The sequence below is a fragment of the Amblyraja radiata genome, chromosome 10, assembly GCF_010909765.2.
Source record: "Amblyraja radiata isolate CabotCenter1 chromosome 10, sAmbRad1.1.pri, whole genome shotgun sequence".
Taxonomy (NCBI): Eukaryota; Metazoa; Chordata; class Chondrichthyes; order Rajiformes; family Rajidae; genus Amblyraja; species Amblyraja radiata.
The window spans coordinates 42,447,942-42,468,332 of NC_045965.1; the positions used below are offsets into that span (position 1 = coordinate 42,447,942).

General features: G+C 41.0%; 1 protein-coding gene and 1 long non-coding RNA gene across 10 annotated transcripts in view; one reads left to right on the plus strand and one right to left on the minus strand.

Annotated features, from left to right (window-relative positions):
* The window catches only part of mast2 (microtubule associated serine/threonine kinase 2), a 349,172-nt gene that overhangs the window by 111,409 nt on the left and 217,372 nt on the right, over positions 1-20,391 (minus strand). The window lies entirely within an intron of this gene.
* LOC116977845 lies at positions 649-19,075 on the plus strand. Its single transcript, XR_004413314.1, has 3 exons — positions 649-660; positions 3,286-3,289; positions 18,927-19,075. It is a non-coding gene; the product is annotated as an uncharacterized LOC116977845 (long non-coding RNA).

The following is a 20,391-nucleotide window of genomic DNA, read 5'->3' on the forward strand; positions in this document are numbered from 1 at the left end:
AACCCTTTTAGAATTAATTGCCAGTCAATCTTGGCCAATTCACGTCTCATACCCTCAAAGTTACCTTTCTTTAAGTTCAGAACCATTGTTTCTGAATTAACAACGTCACTCTCCATCCTAATGAAGAACTCAACCATATTATGGTCACTCTTGCCCAAGGGGGCACGTACAACAAGACTGCTAACTAACCCTTCCTCATTACTCAATACCCAGTCTAAAATAGCCTGCTCTCTCGTTGGTTCCTCCACATGTTGATTTAGATAACTATCCCGCATACATTCCAAAAAATCCTCTTCCTCAGCACCCCTGCCAATTTGATTCACCCAATCTATATGTAGATTGAAGTCACCCATTATAACGGTTTTGCCTTTGTCGCACGCATTTCTAATTTCCTGTTTGATACCATCTCCAACTTCACTACTACTGTTAGGTGGCCTGTACACAACACCCACCAGCGTTTTCTGCCCCTTAGTGTTTCGCAGCTCTACCCATACCGATTCCACATCCTGCAAACTAATGTCCTTCCTTTCCATTGCATTAATCTCCTCTCTAATCAGCAACGCTACCCCACCTCCTTTTCCTTTCTCTCTATCCCTCCTGAATATTGAATATCCCTGGATGTTCAGCTCCCAGCCTTGGTCACCCTGGAGCCATGTCTCCGTGATCCCAACTATATCATAGTCATTAATAGCTATCTGCACATTCAACTCATCCACCTTATTACGAATGCTCCTTGCATTGAGACACAAAGCCTTCAGGCTTGTTTTTACAACACTCTTACCCCTTATACAATTTTGTTGAAAAGTGGCCCTTTTTGATTTTTGCCCTGGATTTTCCGGCCTGCCACTTTTACTTTTCACCTTGCTACCTATTGCTTCTACCCTCATTTTACACCCCTCTGTCTCTACGCTCACACATTTAAGAAACCCTTTCCCTTTAACTCCATCTACCACTAGCCCATTCGACACCCCACCCCACTTATTCAGTTTAAAACCACCCGTGTAGCAGTGGCAAACCTGCCTGCCAGAATGCTGTTGGGGATGTTGGGGAAGTCCAGGACAAGGGGTCACAGCTTAAGGATAAGGGGGAAATCCTTTAAAACCGAGATGAGAAGAGCTTTTTTCACACAGAGAGTGGTGAATCTCTGGAACTCCCTGCCACAGAGGGTAGTCGAGGCCAGTTCATTGGCTATATTTAAGAGGGAGTTAGATGTGGCCCTTGTGGTTAAGGGGATCAGAGGGTATGGAGAGAAGGCAGGTACGGGATACTGAGTTGGATGATCAGCCATGATCATATTGAATGGCGGTGCAGGCTCGAAGGGCCGAATGGCCTACTCCTGCACCTAATTTCTATGTTTCTATGTTTCTATATGCCCACCAACATCTCTATGAAAATGTTGGCCTTTAGAAAGTCCCTTTTAAATCTTCCCTCTCTCACTTGAAATCTATGCCTTCCAGTTTTAGACGACCTTACACAGCTTATCTATGCGCTTGATGATTTTCTATACCTCTATAACACATCCTATGCTCCAGGGAAAAAGGTTCCCGGCTATCCAGCTTCTCCTTATAACTCAAGCCCTCCAGACCCAATAACATCCTTGAGAATGTTTTCTGCACCCTTTCCAACTTAATGACATCCTTCCTGTAGCTGGGCTACTATAACTGTTCACAACACTCAAAATGTGATGTCACCAACAACTTGTACAGTTGTAACATGACATCTTGACCGATGAAACTAAGTATGCCAAATGCATTCTTCACCATCATGTCTATTTGTGTCACTACTTTCAGGGAACTATGTACCTGTATCCTTAGTGTAGGTCTTGCTGTTCTGCAACACTCTTCAGAGCACTAACATACAGTACATTCCATAATGTTTGGGGCAAAGACCCATTTATTTATTTCTCTCTGTACTCCCCAATTTGAGATTAATAATAGAACAAAATCACATGTGTTTAAAGTGTACATTGTCAGATTTTATTAAAGTATTTTTATAAATTTTGGTTGCATCGTGTAGAAATTCCAGCAGTGTTTAAACATAGTCCCCCCATTTCAGGGCACCATAATGTTTGGGACACATGGCTTCACAGGCGTTTTTAATTGCTCAGGTGTGTTTAATTGCCTCCTTAATGGAGGTATAAGAGAGCTCTCAATACCTAGTCATTCCTCCAGTCTTAGGAACCTTTGGAAACTTTTATTGCGGTTTATCAACATGAGGACAAAAGTTGTGCCAATTAAAGTCAAAGAAGCCACTATGAGACTGAGAAACATGAATAAAACTGTTAGAGACATCAGCCACACCTTAGGCTTATCAAAATCAACTGTTTGGAACATCATTAAGAAGAAAGAGAGCACTGGTGAGCTTACTAATCACAGAGGGACTGGCAGGCCAAGGAAGACCTCCACAGCTGATGACAGAAGAATTCTCTCTATAATAAAGAAAAATCCCCAAACACCTATCTGACAGATAGAAACATAGAAAATAAGTGCAGGAGTAGGCCATTCGGCCCTTCGAGCCTGCATCGCCATTCAATATGGTCATGGCTGATCATCCAACTCTGTATCCTGTACCTGCCTTCTCTCCATACCCCCTTTTGCCACAAGGGCCACATCTAACTCCCTCTTAAATATAGCCAATGAACTGGCCTCAACTACCTTCTGTGGCAGAGAGTTCCAGAGACTCACCACTCTCTGCGTGAAAAATGTTTTTCTCATCTCGGTCCTAAAGGATTTCCCCTTTATCCTTAAACTGTGACTCCTTGTCCTGGACTTCCCCAACATCGGGAACAATCTTCCTGCATCTAGCCTGTCCAACCCCCTAAGAATTTTGTAAGTTTCTATAAGATCCCCCCTCAATCTTCTAAATTCTAGCGAGTACAAGCCGAGTCTATCCAGTCTTTCTTCATATGAAAGTCCTGACATCCCAGGAATCAGTCTGGTGAACCTTCTCTGTACTCCCTCTAAGGCAATAATGTCTTTCCTCAGATTTGGAGACCAAAACTGTACACAATACTCCAGGTGTGATCTCACCAATACCCTGTACAACTGCAGTAGAACCTCCCTGCTCCTATACGCAAATCAGAAACACTCTTCAGGAGTCAGGTGTGGATTTTGTCAATGGCCACTGTCCGCAGAAGACTTCATGAACAGAAAGACAAAGGCTACACTGCAAGATGCAAACCACTGGTTAACTGCAAAAATAGGATGGCCAGGTTACAGTTTGGCAAGAAGAGCAACAAAAGAGCAACCACAGACAAAGATTAACATATCAGTGTGATGGCAAGAGCAAAGTATGGAGGAGAGAAGGAACTGCCCAAAATCCAAAGCATACCAACTCATCTGTGAAACATGGTGGTGGGGATGATATGGCCTGGGCATGTATGACCGCTGAAGGTACTAGCTCAATTATCTTCATTGATGATACAACTACTGATAGTGTTAGCATAATGAATTCTGAAGTGTATAGACACATCCTATCTGCTCAAGTTCAAATAGCTCAAAACTCATTTGCCGGCGGTTCATTCTACAGCAAGACAATGATCCCAAACATACTGCTAAAGCAACAAAGGAGTTTTTCAAAGCTAAATAAATTGTCAATTCTTGAGTGGCCAAGTCAATCATCTGATCTGAACCCAATTGAACATGTCTTTTATATGCTGAAGAGGAAACTGAAGGGGATGAGCCCCCAAAACAAGCAATAAGCTAAAGATAGCTGTAACACAGGCCTGGCAGAGCATCACCAGAGCAGACACCCAGCAACTGGTGATGCTCATGAATCGCAGACTTCAAGCAGTTATTGCATGCAACGGATATGCAACAAAATACTAAACATGACAACTTTCTACATGGTGAAACCAAAATGTATAAAAATGGCCTTTATTAAAATCTGACAATATGCACTTTAACCACATGTGACTTTTTCCATTACAATTCTCAAATTGTGGAGTACAGAGGCAAATAATAAAATAATGGGTCTTGGTCCCAAACAGCATGAAGGGCACTGTAGATGGGGCTTACCTGTGCTACAATGTGTTGGCGGTGAAGAGAATGAATATTCAGGGTAGTGACTGGTGTGCTAAAATATCGGTTCCTTTCTTCTGGATGGTGTTGTGCTTTTTGAGTGTTGTTGAATTTGAATTGAATTGAATTGAATTGATTTTATTAGGGACAGTGCATATTAATAAACATTTGCATGTAATATGCAAGATTGTAGCCAGTAGCTAATTTCCATCTTTAGTCCCACACAAGGTAAACACATCCCAAACAAGGTACAAACAAAAGACAAAAACAAAACAAACAATATGGTTTCGCCTGCAGTCATAACATAGAATAAATAACAAACACTCAACACAGTTTAAAGTTTCACACATCAGATAGTGCAGAGCATTCCATTCACACCAAAATGCATTTTATAAGTGATGGAAAGGGATTGGGGGATTGGGAGATTGGGAGAATACTCAGGATCTGGTTTACTTTCAAATTTATGATCAGCCATGATCACATTAAATGGCAGTACTGGCTCGAAGGGCCGAATGACCTACTCCTGCACCCATTGTCTATTATTTATTATGCTACTGCCCCAGTTGATCTTCTGGTCAAAGGTGACCCTTCAGGTTATTGATGGGGGGGGTACTTCAGGTTATTGATAGTGCGAAAGGCGTTATTCCCTTTATCCTGCATGTGTACACTTTGGATGGCTTGATTGTAATCATGTATAGTCTTTTCGCTGACTAGATAGCACGCAACAACAAAAGGTTGGCAATAATAAACTGAACTAAACTAAGCAATGAAAATCCCACTGGCAATCAAAGGTGAATTTTCAAACTCCTTGTTGAAGATGGTCCAAGCCTGACACTTGATACAAATGTTGCTTGCCACCTATTAGCCCGTTTTGTCCTACTAAATGCAGGAATAGGCTTCACTTAATTTACTGAAGTGTTGTGAATTAAATTGACAATCAGGGAGCATCCTGTCCTTTGACCTTCGGGTGGTATGACGGTCATTCACGAAGCAGCTGATCATGGTTGGGTCTAGGACACTGACTCAGGAATGGAATATATAACCACGGCAACATTTTCCACTTGACTCTCATTAATTACGCTATCATAAGAACTCTTTGATGCTAAGGCTGAAGGGGCAGATACAGAAGGTGAATCTCTCTCACCTTACCACTGCATTTCAGAATTTTGCAACAAGGGAGTGAAAAGGAACCAAGTGGTCCTAATGAATCACAAACCAGATGCTGGTGAGCAGGTTACTGAAGAAGAAAGGTTTAATGGCCCCTTCCGTCATTTTACTGCAGGTTAAGAATAGATCATTTGGGTGATAATTAGATGAATTAGATATGTTCCATTTTTCATGAACAAAACATACCATAGTTTAATTCAAGGTGAGGCATGTTCTGGACTGCATGTCACAGGTACTTCATCGGAAATGTTGCCTGTTATCTTAGTCTGCTGTTTCCATGTTTCAGCAGGTAATCTGATTCATGTTAAGGGTAGCCAAAATGACTTCTGCATTGGCTGTGATCGCAGGAGGAAATGCAATAGGTCATCCCCTCAGTACTTCCAGGGAACTGACTATAAATGTTCCAGTTCCCTCCTTTGTACTCATATGCTGGACTGCTATCATTAAGGATGTATATGTTTCTGCTGCCGCCTCGTGTTAGCTGCCTAATTGTCTACCACCATTCACGACCTGATGCAACACGATTAGATAAATGGTACAATGGGTGAAATTGTGATTTCAGTGGTGTAAACTATAAAGGTTTGAGATCCTTTGCGACTTTCAGCTATTTTTTGGTTGCAATCAGCTTATTTGAAACAATTTTGTTAGTTTTCTAAGTTTTGCATGTTGACATGCATAACTGTTTATATCCAACAGAATAATTTTAATTGTGGAACACTTGATATAATAGCTTTCCATTTGCACAAATTTAGGAAGAATCCATTGTAGTGAACCATGCAACTTTAATATCAATGCATTTATATGATTCCTAACATTGTATGGTTCTGACTTGTCACAAAAATGAAGTACAAGCCAAACAGGAAAATGACAGCTATCCACTTTACCATCTTTCGAGTTGCTGACATAGCCACCAGATGGTGCAATTCACAATGGGCTGCCAGACATACAAAAATGCAGCCCACTTAAAACCAAAAGGGAATACAAAGCGAATTCTGTAAGTAACACTGAATAATAAAACAAAGCAGGCGGGATCCTTCAATTTTGATTATAAATCCATCAGCTGTGAATGTGCTCCAGAAAATTGGCAAATATCAGTGGCTTTTTCAGCATTTAAATGCTACTCTAAGCTTGTACAATTGAGACTCTTCAATAAGAAATTTCATACTAATCTAGCAAAGAGCCAAAGAGAACAATAGTATAGTCAGCACATTGACACCTGACAGGCTTACCAATTCATCACAATTTCACCAGCCAAGGTGGAGAGTAGTGCTGAATAAATCTGACAGCAAGCGAGCAGAGTAAATTAGCTGAAATTAGGTGCTTTAATCAGGAAGAATGCCAAAGGCCACATCTCCTAATCAAAGGATTCCATGAACTATTTAAATGGCAGAATGAATTATATGCAAGTGGAAAGATGCTTCTTTTTTTTCCCTTTGCAAATTGCATCCGCAACTGTTATTTGTTAACATTTACATGTTAAAGGATAACAAGCTCTGATAGAAGCAGTAATGGCATGATTGTTGAAAGTGCAGACATTCCCATCTGAAAACTGATTGTGTGCTTTTGCAGAGGATGCCAAAAATCAAGGAAACAAAATGAATGTGTTCTCTAAATAGCATATAAAAATTATAAGCTACGAACATTGTGTTCAATTAGAAGATCTGTGCTACAACAGAGTATAGCTCACATATATCCTCTCACAGGAAAACAGTCAGTTTCATTACACAAAAGAACTCAAGAGCAACAAAGCAGATGCTCCTAAGCATCGATTTTTACACAGTTCCACCATATATCTATATAATTAAAAGTCTCATCTTGACCACTTCCTGTCTGCGCTGTATATTGATTTTAGAAAAAACGCTACCATATATCGCTATGATTTTTGGCCAACTTACTCACAAGTCCTCCTCCGCTGAGCAGGCCCTGACAATTTTTCCCATCGATGAAAATTAAAAAAGTTCTGAGTGTTTAAAAAACCTTGAGATCCTCTCGCATGTCAATCACCGTGATGAAGGTCAAGCCCCTTCCAGGGGGGGCGGCAGGACTAGAAAACCCCGGATGCCTGGACGTGACTTAGTCACTATGCAAGATCGCGAGGGAGAGGCGACGACTCTCATTCTAAGCTGTGAATCAACTGAACTGCGAGTCTGCAATGTACTTGCAATAAATGATTTGTTTGCGCTTAATGACAATGCCATAAGTTGTTTGGCCTGCTGCCCTGCCTGTGCTTGAAACTGCGATGCTTTATTAGGTCAGACTGTGTTTAGAAGGAATAAATGCTTTATTAGGTCTGACTGTGTTTGGTTCAAAAGCCCCGCTCATTTCGTGACTTATGCTTAGTGGACAGGTCGCGCTGATTGCGTAATTTCCAGTGAGTGCAGAGGTCACGCTGATTGCGTGATTTCCGGTAAGTGCAGAGGTCACGCAGATTGCGGATGTGACGCTGACTGCGGAAGCCCCAAAGTGGAGAGGCCGCGCCCAGCCGTGTGAGTATTCAAGAAAGTTTACTGCCATGTATATGGTGTGTGAGTCAGTGAGTGTGTGTGTATGTGTTTGCGAGTGTGTGTGTGCATGTCTGTGAATGTGAGTGTTTGTGTGTGTGTGTGTGTGTGTGTGTGTGTGTGTGTGTGTGTGTGTGTGTGTGTGTGTGTTTGTGTGTGTGTGTGCATGCGCGTGTGTGTGTGTGCGTGTGTTTGTGAGTGTATGTGTGGTGTATGTATGTGTGTGCGATTGTGAGTGCGATTGTGAGTGCGAGTGTGTGTGTATGTGTGTGTGTGTGTGTGTGTATGTGTGTGTGTATGTGTGTGTGTGTATGTGAGTGTGAATGCTCTCAGTGACTGAGCTGCCAGCCCAAGAATCCATTCGGCCCACAATGTCCATACTAGCCCTCTGGAAACCAGTCTCTTCGCCCCACAACACCATGCTTGCTCTCCAGAAAGCCCCCCCCCCACTGGCCAGCAATATTGGGATTGGTGGAGAGGTGGAATATTGTGTTGGGGGACCAGCCCTCCCGTGCAAAGCTGGGACCCAACGGGTCCCACTTAGTCTAGTTTTTCAATAAAGCTCTTCCAAATATCTGGATCATGGCAAGGCAAAAGTGTCAATAAGCGAGTTCGGTATTCCAACTGCACATGCCCAGGTCATAGGACACTGGAGATAAACATTCTTGGCAGCTGAGCTGCTGCATGTATACAGACCTGCGTTTTATCCGTTGTCAGGATCGAACCGGGCCTCCGGCGCTGCAAAAGCTGTTGAATTGCTACTGGAGTTAGCGAACCTAGTTCTCCCTTCTCCACTGGTCCATGCAGAAATCTCAGCAGTGACAATCTAATGAATGACGGTCTGGTCCCCCTCAGCCTGGGTGTATGGGTTCCATTCTCACTCGGGCTGTCCTCCCGGGTTATACAGGATTATTATGCAGGGGCGAACCATGCACCCCTCTCCTGCATAACCCCTGGAGGCAGATTTGTGAGCGGAGTCTCACTACCATCCTTGTCCCCTCCCGAGTGTCCCATTCCTGTCCGGGGGCAGCCGGAAATGTCCGGGGTGACCCTGGACTGACGGGACACCGGCCCGGAGCAGTGATGGCCCCAAGCTTACAGCCAGCACGGAGAAGAATCTCTAACTCCAGCTCAACTCTGCTCCAACTCCCCAGGCACCCGTTCCCCGATGGGCCGGGGACCGTCAGTTGCACCTCTCGCCTTATCCAGTGGCTGTCGGTTAACCCCCTCGGTGCCAGCGAAAGCCTAACACCAGTCATCAACGGGGATACACACAAAATGCTGCAGTAACTCAGCGGGTCAAGCAACATCTCTAGAAAAGGGTCTGGACCCAAAATATCACCTATTCCTTTTGTCCAAAGATGCTGCCCATCCCGGTTAGTTACTCCAGCACATTGTGTCTACCTTCGGTGTAAACCAGCATCTGCAGTTCCTTCCTTCAGAGCGACGCCTGTCCCTGTGTAAAGGCGAGGCGATGGGGAGAGAGATGGGGAGAGGGGTGGGAAGGGGGATGGGAAGGGGGATGAAAAGTGGGATGAAAAGTGGGATGAAAAGGGGGATGGGAAGGGGGATGGGAAGAGGGATGGGGAGAAAGGAACTCGCTATCGTGGCTTCACTCAGGTCCCGGACACCCCGTCTCCGCAAGAACTTCCCGGCGCGAGGATAATCCCTCCACAACCACCCTTCCGTCCCCCCGCCCTGGACCGGAGGGAGGGACTGGGGGACATTGCCCGCCTCCGCAGAATGTTAAACAAAACACATCTGTGAGCAAAACACAAACACACAGGTCTTTCACCCTCCTTCTCTCTCCCCACCTCTCACCGTCTCTCTGCCGGTCCAGTCTCTCCCCGTCTCACACTCGCATCTGCCCCCTCTCTCTCTCTCGCTGTTACACCCCGCTCTCCCGCCACCTGGCACCCTGGTTTGCTTTTTTTTTTCTCTATTGAACTTTGACAAATCCCATGATTCCTTGCGTTTTTCGGAATACCAAACTCGCTTATTTTAGTTTCAATCTGTGGTCAAGACATTGGCCCATGATATAGTTAAAAATAAGTTATTTTCTCAGCCATATCAAATTATATGATGAGTCCTATCAAAATGTCTTGGTCCTGGCATGACTTATTCAGAAGTTGTAAACTTGACCACATCCTGATAAAAACTTCCATGTGTTTGGTCCTCGTTCTGGTTGTAAAAGAGATGTGAAAATTTAATCGTGTGAGTCAGAGTTATACAGCACAGGGACAGGCACAACCTATCCATGTCAACCAAGCTGCCCCATCTAAGCTAGTCCCATTTGCTTGTGTTTGGCCCATATCCCTCTAAACCTTTCCTGCATGTACCTGTCCAAATGAGTTTTAAATGTTGTTCCTGTACCTCAGCTATTTCATCTGGCAGCTCATTCCATTTACCCACCACTCTCTGGGGAAAGGTTGCACTTCAGGTTCCTATTAGATCTTGCCTCTCTCACTTTAACCCTTGCCCCCATTCTTGATTCCCCTAATCTGTGAAAAAATCCTATGCACATTCATTCTATCTGTACACTTCATGATCTTATACCACTTAATACAGTCACTCCCTTAGTCTTGTATGCTCCAAGGAATAAAATCCTAACATCCCTAATCTCTCCCCATAGCTCAGGCCCTTGAATCCTGGAAACATTCTCATTAATCTTGTCTGCAATATTTCCAGATTAATAGCATTATTCCTTAAGAAGGGTGACTGAAATTTATAGATTTGGGAAGCAGTGGGAGAGAGAGGAAAGTGTACTGGAAATAAAAATTGGAGAATAAATAAATTTGAAACAGAAAACTAGCAGTTGAAATGGAAAATCAGCACTGTTCACAATAAAAATAGCAGCTAACAACAAGTAATTATTTAAGAAGAATAACAATAAAATGTATCATGCTCCCAAGGGTGAAATATTAAATATAAAATGTGAAACTTGCAATTGGAAATACACGTCAGAATGATCAAGTCATTCAGGAGGGAGGGGAAAAAAATTGTGGACAATTTAAACAAACATAGAAAGGACAGTGTGGGAATGGGAGAGGGAGTTAAAGCGTTTCGCAATCGGGATATCAAGTAGGTTTAGGCAGACTGAGTAGTGTTCAGCGAAACGATCGCTTTATGTTATGTTTAATATTAAGCTTTATGTTATTCATTTCTCCAGCAAAGGCAGTAATTCAAAGAAAAAAGACAACCAAGCAAATTCATACACATTTGTAATGTATGTATAAACGATTTTAAATATCCACACAACTCCAAATCTTTCAAAATTCTATTTTGCCAGGTACTTATCAATGCATTTCAATGAGGACTATAGAACGCCAACACTTAAAAAGGTAGAAAGAAGATGTGGTATTCCCACAAAGTATTAAACTTTACTTGAAAAAATATATTGTTTTATAAATAATTAAGACATTTAATGTAATGAGACGTATTGAGACAGTAAAGAGTGAAGATCTGTTTCAGAATAATTAATAACTGATAAGTGACACATTTGTAACTATATCATGTAAATGGAGAATGTTGGAGAATTTACTTTCCACTCCAAGGGTCAATGGAACATAAGATACTTTACCATAAATGGCAATTGATGCTCAGTCAGAATAATAATTCATGACTTAAAAAGAATTGGTAAGAATTGACAAATAAAAAATATTTAAGGATACACAGTCAATACAAGTGCTAAAATACGCAGTGCCAATTTGAATAATGGCAAAAAGCAAAGTTAACTAATTTGCTCTCCATCTGTTTGCAAAATGTTGTTTAATACTTAAAACTGAATCTTTACTTGGAGAGTTAATAAACATGGATATTAAAGTCATGATTTTTTTTGATGAGTTAACAAGCATTCCCAGAAATATTATTAACTTCTGCACTCTGCAATTACCCAACTTTATTCATTCTGATTTTTGAGTTTGGATTATTTCTATTATCAATATTCCTTCAGAGTCTGTGGGCCATTAATAATTCATGATCTGCCGTCTAGGCAGTTTATGTCAAATGGAAATATAATCTTATGATAGGAGACGACATCCATTATTAAGAGTGATAAACAGATGCTGGCTGGATCTGCAACTTCACTTAATAGAACCCCAGGAAAATGTGTTTAATCATGTTATTTCAAAGCAATTTGCTGTGAAGAGAAACAACATGTGATAATGGTCATCTAATGAAACGTGGCCATGATTTTCATTTCTTGAGGTACGGTCTCAATGCAAAATAAAATTATAGCAAGTGCAAAGTCACTGTGTGATACACCACCTAATGAAATATTAGTTAACTGCACACTTCCACCCAGGACCTTGTTCCAACTTCAAAACACAATGCAATAATTACAATTTGAATTATCATCAAATAATTTAACATTTTATCTCCAAGCTTATACTTTGACCACAGAGGCAGTTTGCACTTTTGCTTAAATATAATAAATTTTGCACTTGCTGATGGAGACATGCATTTTTGCTCAGAGATTTTTCATTGAAAAATTACCATTGAAATTTTTTCCATGAATAGCCTCCATATTTTAAAGTGAGAATTCCACTTTACTTGTCTCTATGACTTACATTGAAACATTTTAATTGGCCTCACAAGAATTACCCATAGGTGCATGTTCAAATTCATTGCGTAATAAACACCAATGGCAACATTATTATTTAGCAGAATCTAAACATAGAAAAAGTACAGGAGAGGAAGCAGCCCTTCGCCCCACAGTGCCTCTACCGAACATGATGCCAAACTAAAATAATCTCCTCTGCCACGACATGATTCATATCCCTCCATTCCTTCACATCCAAGTGCCCATCTAAAAGCCTCTTAAATGCCACTATCGTATCTGCCTCAATCATCACCCCCAGCAGTACATTCCAGCCATCCACCACCATCTATGTAAAGAAAACTTGCCCTGCACATCTCCTTTAAACTTTTCCCCTTTCATCTTAAAGTAATGCTCTCTAGTCTTTGACATCCCCACCCTGGGAAAAGGGTTCTGACTGTGAAAAAGATTGTCAAATCTGTTCCATCACTCATTTAGAAAACAATTTATCTGTATATTAATTCTATGCATCCACCTTTCTCTATATACCCTAATATTCTGAATAAAAATGTATTCATCTATCTTGTAAACTTCAGTTAACTCCAGTCCAGGGAAGTGTCGTTAACGGCTCCCTCAATATTTCTAGTGAAAAATTGATTTGTCATTTGACTCCCGAACAACCTGGCCCTAATATTAAGAGTTTGCTTTTATGATCTAGATTCCTTCAATACTTACGAACGTTTGGAGCCATGGGTTCAAGCACAAAAGAATGCTTGGTTTCTGTGCAGGCCCTCTGCTTGTCACAATTCTAATTTAATGGTTTCAGCCTCCTAATGTAATACTGTAATTAACTGTATCATTTTATCCTTCATTAAATCCTCAGAGCTAGTTTTTTACCCTTATTAATATTTTATTGCAAAAATATAAGATTTTACCTTTGAGTAACCTAAAAGAGAAGTGTATCCACAGAAATCAGAGTCAATTGGAACATATATGAAGTTCATCCGAAAGGACGGGTATTCTATAAGCTTTACTCATATTCTTGATAAAATATTTTTTCGATATGAATGCCCACGGCAGTGAGAGGAGCGGTCAAGTACTAAGTGTTCTTCTCAGCTTGGTTCGGAGTTGGTTTAGTTAAATCTACGCGTTCGTGCTAGATCAAACTATAGAATGCGTGGCCTTCAAAGTCAAAGTAGCCTTTATTGTCTTGGCTAGGTGTAAAGAATGTGAAAGGATTCTTTTATGCAGCTAATATCTTCCAGTTGATTAAGCACAACATTTCAATACTGACCTTTAAGTTGTTTTATCACCATGAGAACATCACTGTTAGCTACGGGGCCTATTAATTCCTCATTTTCCCACTGAAATACTGAGCTGCAATGGAGGGAGGCTACATCATATACAATAACTAGAACTAGAATTAAACTTCATAATCCTAAAAATTCTTTAAGATTCTATATCAAAGTCAGCTTTGAATTTGCACTTGTGTACTGTTATCAACAACAAATCTGTTCTACCCATGCACGTGCCACTTACAATTCTATTCTTCATGTATTGAACAATGGACAATCAGCTCAATGCTAGAATAAGCATGCAGGTACAGCAGGCAGTGAAGTAAGCGAATGGCATGTTGGCCTTTATAACAAGAGGAATCAAATATAGGAGCAAAGAGGTCCTTCTGCAGATGTGCAGGGCCCTAGTGAGACCACACCTGGAGTATTGTGTGCAGTTTTGGTCCCCTAATTTGAGGGAAGACATTCTTGCTATTGAGGGAGTGCAGCGTAGGTTTACAAGGTTATTTCCTGGGATGGCGGGACTGTCATATGCTGGGAGAATGGACCAGCTGGGCTTGTACACTCTGGAGTTTAGAAGGATGAGAGGGAATCTCATTGAAACATATAAGATTGTTAAGGGCTTGGACACACTAGAGGCAGGAAACATGTTCCCAATGTTGGGTGAGTCCAGTACCAGGGGCCACAGTTTAAGAATAAGGAGTAAGCCATTTAGAACGGAGACGAGGAAACACTTTTTCTCACAGAGAGTGGTGAGTCTGTGGAACTCTCTACCTCCGAGGGCAGTGGAGGCAGGTTCTCTGGATGCTTTCAAGAGAGAGCTAGATAGGGCTCTTAAAAATAGCAGAGTCAGGGGATATGGAGAGAAGGCAGGAACAGGGTACAGCTTGGGGATGATCAGCCATGATGGTGATCAGAATGGCGGTGCTGGTTCGAAGGACCAAATGGCCAACTCCTGCACCTATTGTCTATTGTCTAATTCCTAATATAGGTGCTTCAGAACAAAGTGATTGACTGTAATTCCAAATTGCAAGAATGATCAAATCTGAATCACCGCCTTTTTTTAATCAAATCTGTTGTGCATCTCTGGTGTTGTTGTTTAATCTCAAAACTGATTTAATTTGTTTCCAACTTTAATTAATATCCATTAATAAAGCTGTACAAATAAAAGGATAACTGAAATGTACAAATAATTCGTTTCGTGAGATTAGCACATAGAATAATTGAGCAGTGCTGCACTTTGCCCCAACCTTCGTTAATCTGTTACTGAAACATTCAACCATCCTTTTGCTAGCTCAAGAATTGCCGACTGCATATATATCGCTGGTTTATCTCATTTCTTTTCTACCTGGTAAATGAAGTCATCTGAAATTCCATCTCTAATCAAGTCCTGTTCATCCATCACCACCGGTGTGCAATGCTGACATTGACTGCCACTTCATCAAAGACTCAATTAGAAAATAGTTACCCCGGTTTTCAAACCCCTTACTGATCATTATCCCCTAAATATCTCTGTAACTTCTTCAACTCTTCCACCATTGTTAAACGTTCTACCTTTATTTTCTTAAAAACTAATTCTAGGATCAAGCTTTTGCCTGATAGGTCAGACTCAAACATTTGTACAATAAATTTGAAATATTTTTGCAATAGTCAATCACTGTATACACACAAGTTGTAATTGTTGTCCAAGAAAATTTGAGAGTAGGCGTTTTGTCACAGCATAAACGATGCTGAAAGTGAGCACTTTATAACACTCCGTGGCATGACAAATGAAAACTGTTTTAATTGCAGTAATTCTAGAGCACTTGAACTTATACAATATGCTCATAGGTAAAACAGGTCAAGCAGCAGGTTGTAACTCAAGGGCCTGTCCCACTTGGGCGTCATTTGCGCGTCACGCAGATGGCTCGTGAAGATTTTGTACATCCCAAAATCCTGGGGCACCGCGCGTCACTGCCTACGTCACCACCCACCATGCGCGCACGATGCGCACCATGCGCGCATCACATGCTCGTCGTGCATCGTGACGCGTAAATGATGTCGCGTAAATGACGCGCAAATGACGCACAAGTGGGACAGGCCCTTCACTGCTCTAAATCCTGAGCGATTGCACAAGAAGGGTGACTGGTAACAGGAGAAGAACAGAGTGTTTAAAAAACAGTCAAGTAGTGGGGAATAAAATGAGTAATATTTAAAGCAAACCCTTCATTATGCACTAATTGTTATATATCCATTCAAAGTTGTCAATTGAATGTGAATAATAGTGATTTAATATTTATATGTTCTCCAGAGCTAATTGGGTAGCACTCTAACCTGAGCCATGGATGATAGCTCCACTTACGAGACTTCAATTCGAGAAAATTCAAGTCAACATTTCTGGGAGTAAAGGCAGCACTTAAGGCAGCAGTCCACTGGTGAAGGTGCCATATTTTCGATAGAATATTAAATTGGTCCGGCTTGGCCTGCTTTCTGGTTGAAATAAACAGTGGCATGATTTGGAAGTGCAACATGGAAATTAGCAATGGCATCCTGATCAATGTTAATCTCTCAATCAGCATCACTGAGACAAGTTCATTGATTTAATTATTCAGCTCTCCTGTCTCACATTACGCAAACGCACTTTAGGATCCTCTGAGGTCCAAGTTTTTCTTTCTCAACTTAAAAAACAAGATTCCTTGACAAGCAGCTCCTGAGACTCTGCAGCAAGAATCTGACTCCTCTTCATTAAGTATAGCTTCACTATCAACATCACAATCCCAACCAAACTCATCTCCAAACTCCTGGATGTGGGAGTCATTACCTCACCACTGCCACCAGATCCTTGACCTCATTGATCTATAAACCACAATCACTGAGGATAGGTGACGAAACATCCTCCACAATAATTCTCAACAGTGATGCCCCACAAGGATGAGTTCTCAGCCCCTTACTATACTCCCTATAGACTCACGATCATGCCGTCAAATTTTGCTCCAACTCAATTTACAAGTTTGCAGATGACACCACTGTAATGGTCCGGATCATGAACAATGACGAGACAGAGTACTGGAACTTAGTTACAGGGTGTCAAGAAACAACCTTTCCCTCAGTGTCTGCAAGACAAAGGAGCTAGTTATGGTCTTCCAAAAGCCTGGAGTACACACCCCAATTAGCATCAATGGTACCAATGCGAAGATGGTCGAGAGCTTCAAATTCCTTGGCATTAATATCATCATCAATTTGTTCTGGACCAACCACGTTGAAGCAACATCCAAGAAAGCACACCAACAGCTCTACTTCTTAAGAAGACTAAGGAAGTTCGGCTAAGTGTCCAACAACACTTACCAACTTCTACAGATGCACTGCAGAAAGCATCATTTGGGATGCATCACAGCTTGGTTTGGCAGCAACTCAAGACAACATGAAATTGCAGAGTTGTGGATACAGCCCAGTATATCACACAGGTCAGCCTCTCCACAATTGACTTCATCCATACGTCACACTGGTTCACAAAAGCAGCCAACATAATCAAGGACCTTTTTCATCCCAGCCATTCACATTCACCCCTCTCTCCTGGGGCAGAAGATGCAAAAACATAAAAGCACAAACTACCAGATTCAGGAACAACTCCTTTCCTGCTGTTATCAGACAACTGAACAGTCTTCCCATAAGCTAGGGTGTAGTATCCATCTTCCAACCAACTTCACTGCAGACCATTGCACTTTTTCTCTGTAACGCTGTGAAATTACATTATGCATTCTGGTGTTTTTCTCTTTGCACTACCTGTTGTACTTGTGTACAGCTTGATTGTACTTGTAGCATGATTTGACTGGATAGCATGCAAACAAATCTTTTCACTGTATTCTGATACACATGATAAAGTAGCCAACACCAATGCTCAGCTATGCTTAAGCTTTGAAGAGAAAGAATGTATAGATGGTTATAGGGGATAAGGGCATGTCAAAACACATCTTTAATTAAAGGTCATCTATGTGCTAAGCAAAGAGATGCACAGTGTGCAGCATAATGAAGGCTTATATTTAATCTGCCAGTCACTTGGCAGGGAGCAGACTCATTTCATAGTTATACTAATACAAATTAAATATTCAAAAGGAAGATATCAAAAATTATTCATCATGAGAAAACAGAAATGTATGTGGACAGATAGTAATCAGCCCAATTTATTAATGTGGCTTTTTTCCCCATAACATAATTAAGACAATGTCTCAATGTTACTTGCGCAGAATTAATAATATTAAATGGCGTAAGGCAATATTGTTTGCCTAAAATCGGAATGAATTCCGAAGGGTCCATAGATGGCATTAAGGCTCAATATTATGTCCTCTTTAATGTCATATCTTGATATAAATACCGGAAATATTTTTTTAGGAGCAGGATTCACTTATCATTTACAGATTTATCAATAATTGGAATATTTCCAGATTCAGAGTCAGCCCTCACAATACTAATTTTGGATATCTGGATTCTCTGTCCTCAGATGCCTTCAAACAATCCATGTGAAATAGTTTATCCCAGAAACAGTGTTTGAACTTTCAAAGGTAGACAAAGATGCTGGAGAAACTCAGCGGGCGAGGCAGCATTTATGGAGCGAAGGAATAGATGACGTTTCGGGTCGAGACCCTTCTTCAGACTGATGTGGGGGTGGGGGAGCGGGGGCATGAAAACCCTTCTTCCCGCCCTCCTCCCCCCCACATCTGTCTGAAGAAGGGTGTCGACCCGAAACGTCACCTATTCCTTCGCTCCATAGATGCTGCCTCACCTGCTAAGTTTCTCCAGCAATTTTGTCTACCTTCGATTTTTCCAGCATCTGCAGTTCTTTCTTGAACATTCAAAGGTGTATTGTCAACTTTTACAGTGCACTTCCACTGTAAACATCTAATTCAATGGAACCATTTGCCAGACTCAAAGTATTGAAGTACAGCGTCAAGTTAAGAATCAAGAGTGTTTAATTGTCATATGGACCAACAATGGAACAATGAAATTCTTACTTGCAGCAGCTTTTTCATTGTAGCTATTGAGATTATATTGAATCACTGCTCGAGATTATATTGACTGCTTTTGTTGAGTTTGAGAACCTGAACTATAGGGATAGATTGGGTGGGCGTAGACTTTATTCCTTGGAGCACAGGAGGATAAGGAGCGATCTTATAGAGGTGTATAAGATCATGAGAGGAATATCCAGGGTAAAAGTACAGAATCTTTTACCCAGAGATGGGGAATCAAGAACCAGGGACATTATTTTAAGGTGAGAGGGAAAGATTTAATAGTAACTGGAGGGGCATCTTTTTCACATAGGGTGGTGGGTATATGGAACAAGCAGCCAGAGGATATTTGAGGAAGGTACTATAACAACATTTAAAATAAATTTGGACAAGTACACAGATATGATAGGGTTAGATGGGACTAGTATACTGCCCTAATTTGACAAAAGGAAGCAACTGACAATTTTGTCAAAATTGAGTTATTGCTTGTTTTAGGGTATTTGAGATATGCTCTACACAATGGTGAACAAAACAAGTCTTCTCCGAGTACAATTTGAAAATATTTATACCAGAGAAGTAAGACATTCCATCACAGAATGCTGAAAGAAAAACACGTTTTCATAATTTACAAGAAAACTCCTTTCTGTCAAAGTAGGGCAGTATAGCTGGAGCATCTTGGTTGGCATGGACAGATTGGGCCGAAGCGCCTGTTTCTATGCTGTTTAACTCTATATTACAATAACACAGTGAAATCCTAAAGTGGCTACATTTCACAAAGTGGTTACGAGTGTGTCCAGCATAGGTTTATGTTATGTAACACAATAGTTTATTTATCTATTTCTTCATTTGTTCATTTTTAAGGATATGGGCGTCATTGACAACACCAGCATTTATATCCTATCCTTATCTGCCCATGGGCATGCAAAACTGAACCAATGACATACACATCCCCTCACAAAAATAAATACATTTTAAAAAGACAGCTTGGATGAGCTGAAATTTACAGACATGGGTGATGAGAAAGGCCAAAATAACATTCCGATGAGTCTAAAGGTGAAGGAGGAATGTTTGAGCCTTTCACTGATAGAAAGGCTGAATTATAGTATGGGCAAGCATCATTATTTAAGTGGTGGGTCTTATATTGAACATGATATGATTTAGAGACCCAGTTCTAGATGAATGCAATGCCTGTGTTGGTTAACTGTTAAGTTAATGCATAAGATTAAAAACAGCTATCATCTGCGCTCAGTTAATTGGAAGAGTTTTTTTCTTGATTCTCCAATTGTTCAATTGCAAATAATATTTGCCATATTACTCTCCACAACTAACACAAAGCAGAAATTGGCTTATTTTCTATAGGAAAAAAATGAGCAGCTGTGTTCCAACACCGAGAAACATAAGCACAATATCAAGAGGAGAATGCTCATTGTGATCAGCTCAACTAATTAGAATTGTTGCAGGCTGTTAGTAAAGAAGTCCAGCCAATTCTAAGCATCTCGGAAAGGTTTCTTTTGTATCCAAAAAAAATCCATCACAGATGGAATGCTGCAGCATATTTAGCTATCACTGCCTGAAGATGACATAAAGCTGACTGCAACAGTTGGACAAAATCCAGTAGGATGCACTAAGATGTGATGTGCCTGATCAATTTAGGTCAAAATTCCCAACCTTGGTCTAAGTGGAACGCTGCACCTAATTTATTTATGCATTCTGGTGAACTGGGCATTGCTTGCATTTGCTTTTTGCAGCCAACTGACCTGAGACACTGATGATGGTCATTCAATTTGACCCTCTTTTACCATTTTGGAGAGCTGATTCCACATTGATTCAAAGGCTAAGAAGGAATAGTGTTATACTTCCAAGTTCGGAAGATGTGCTGGAGTATTGGTA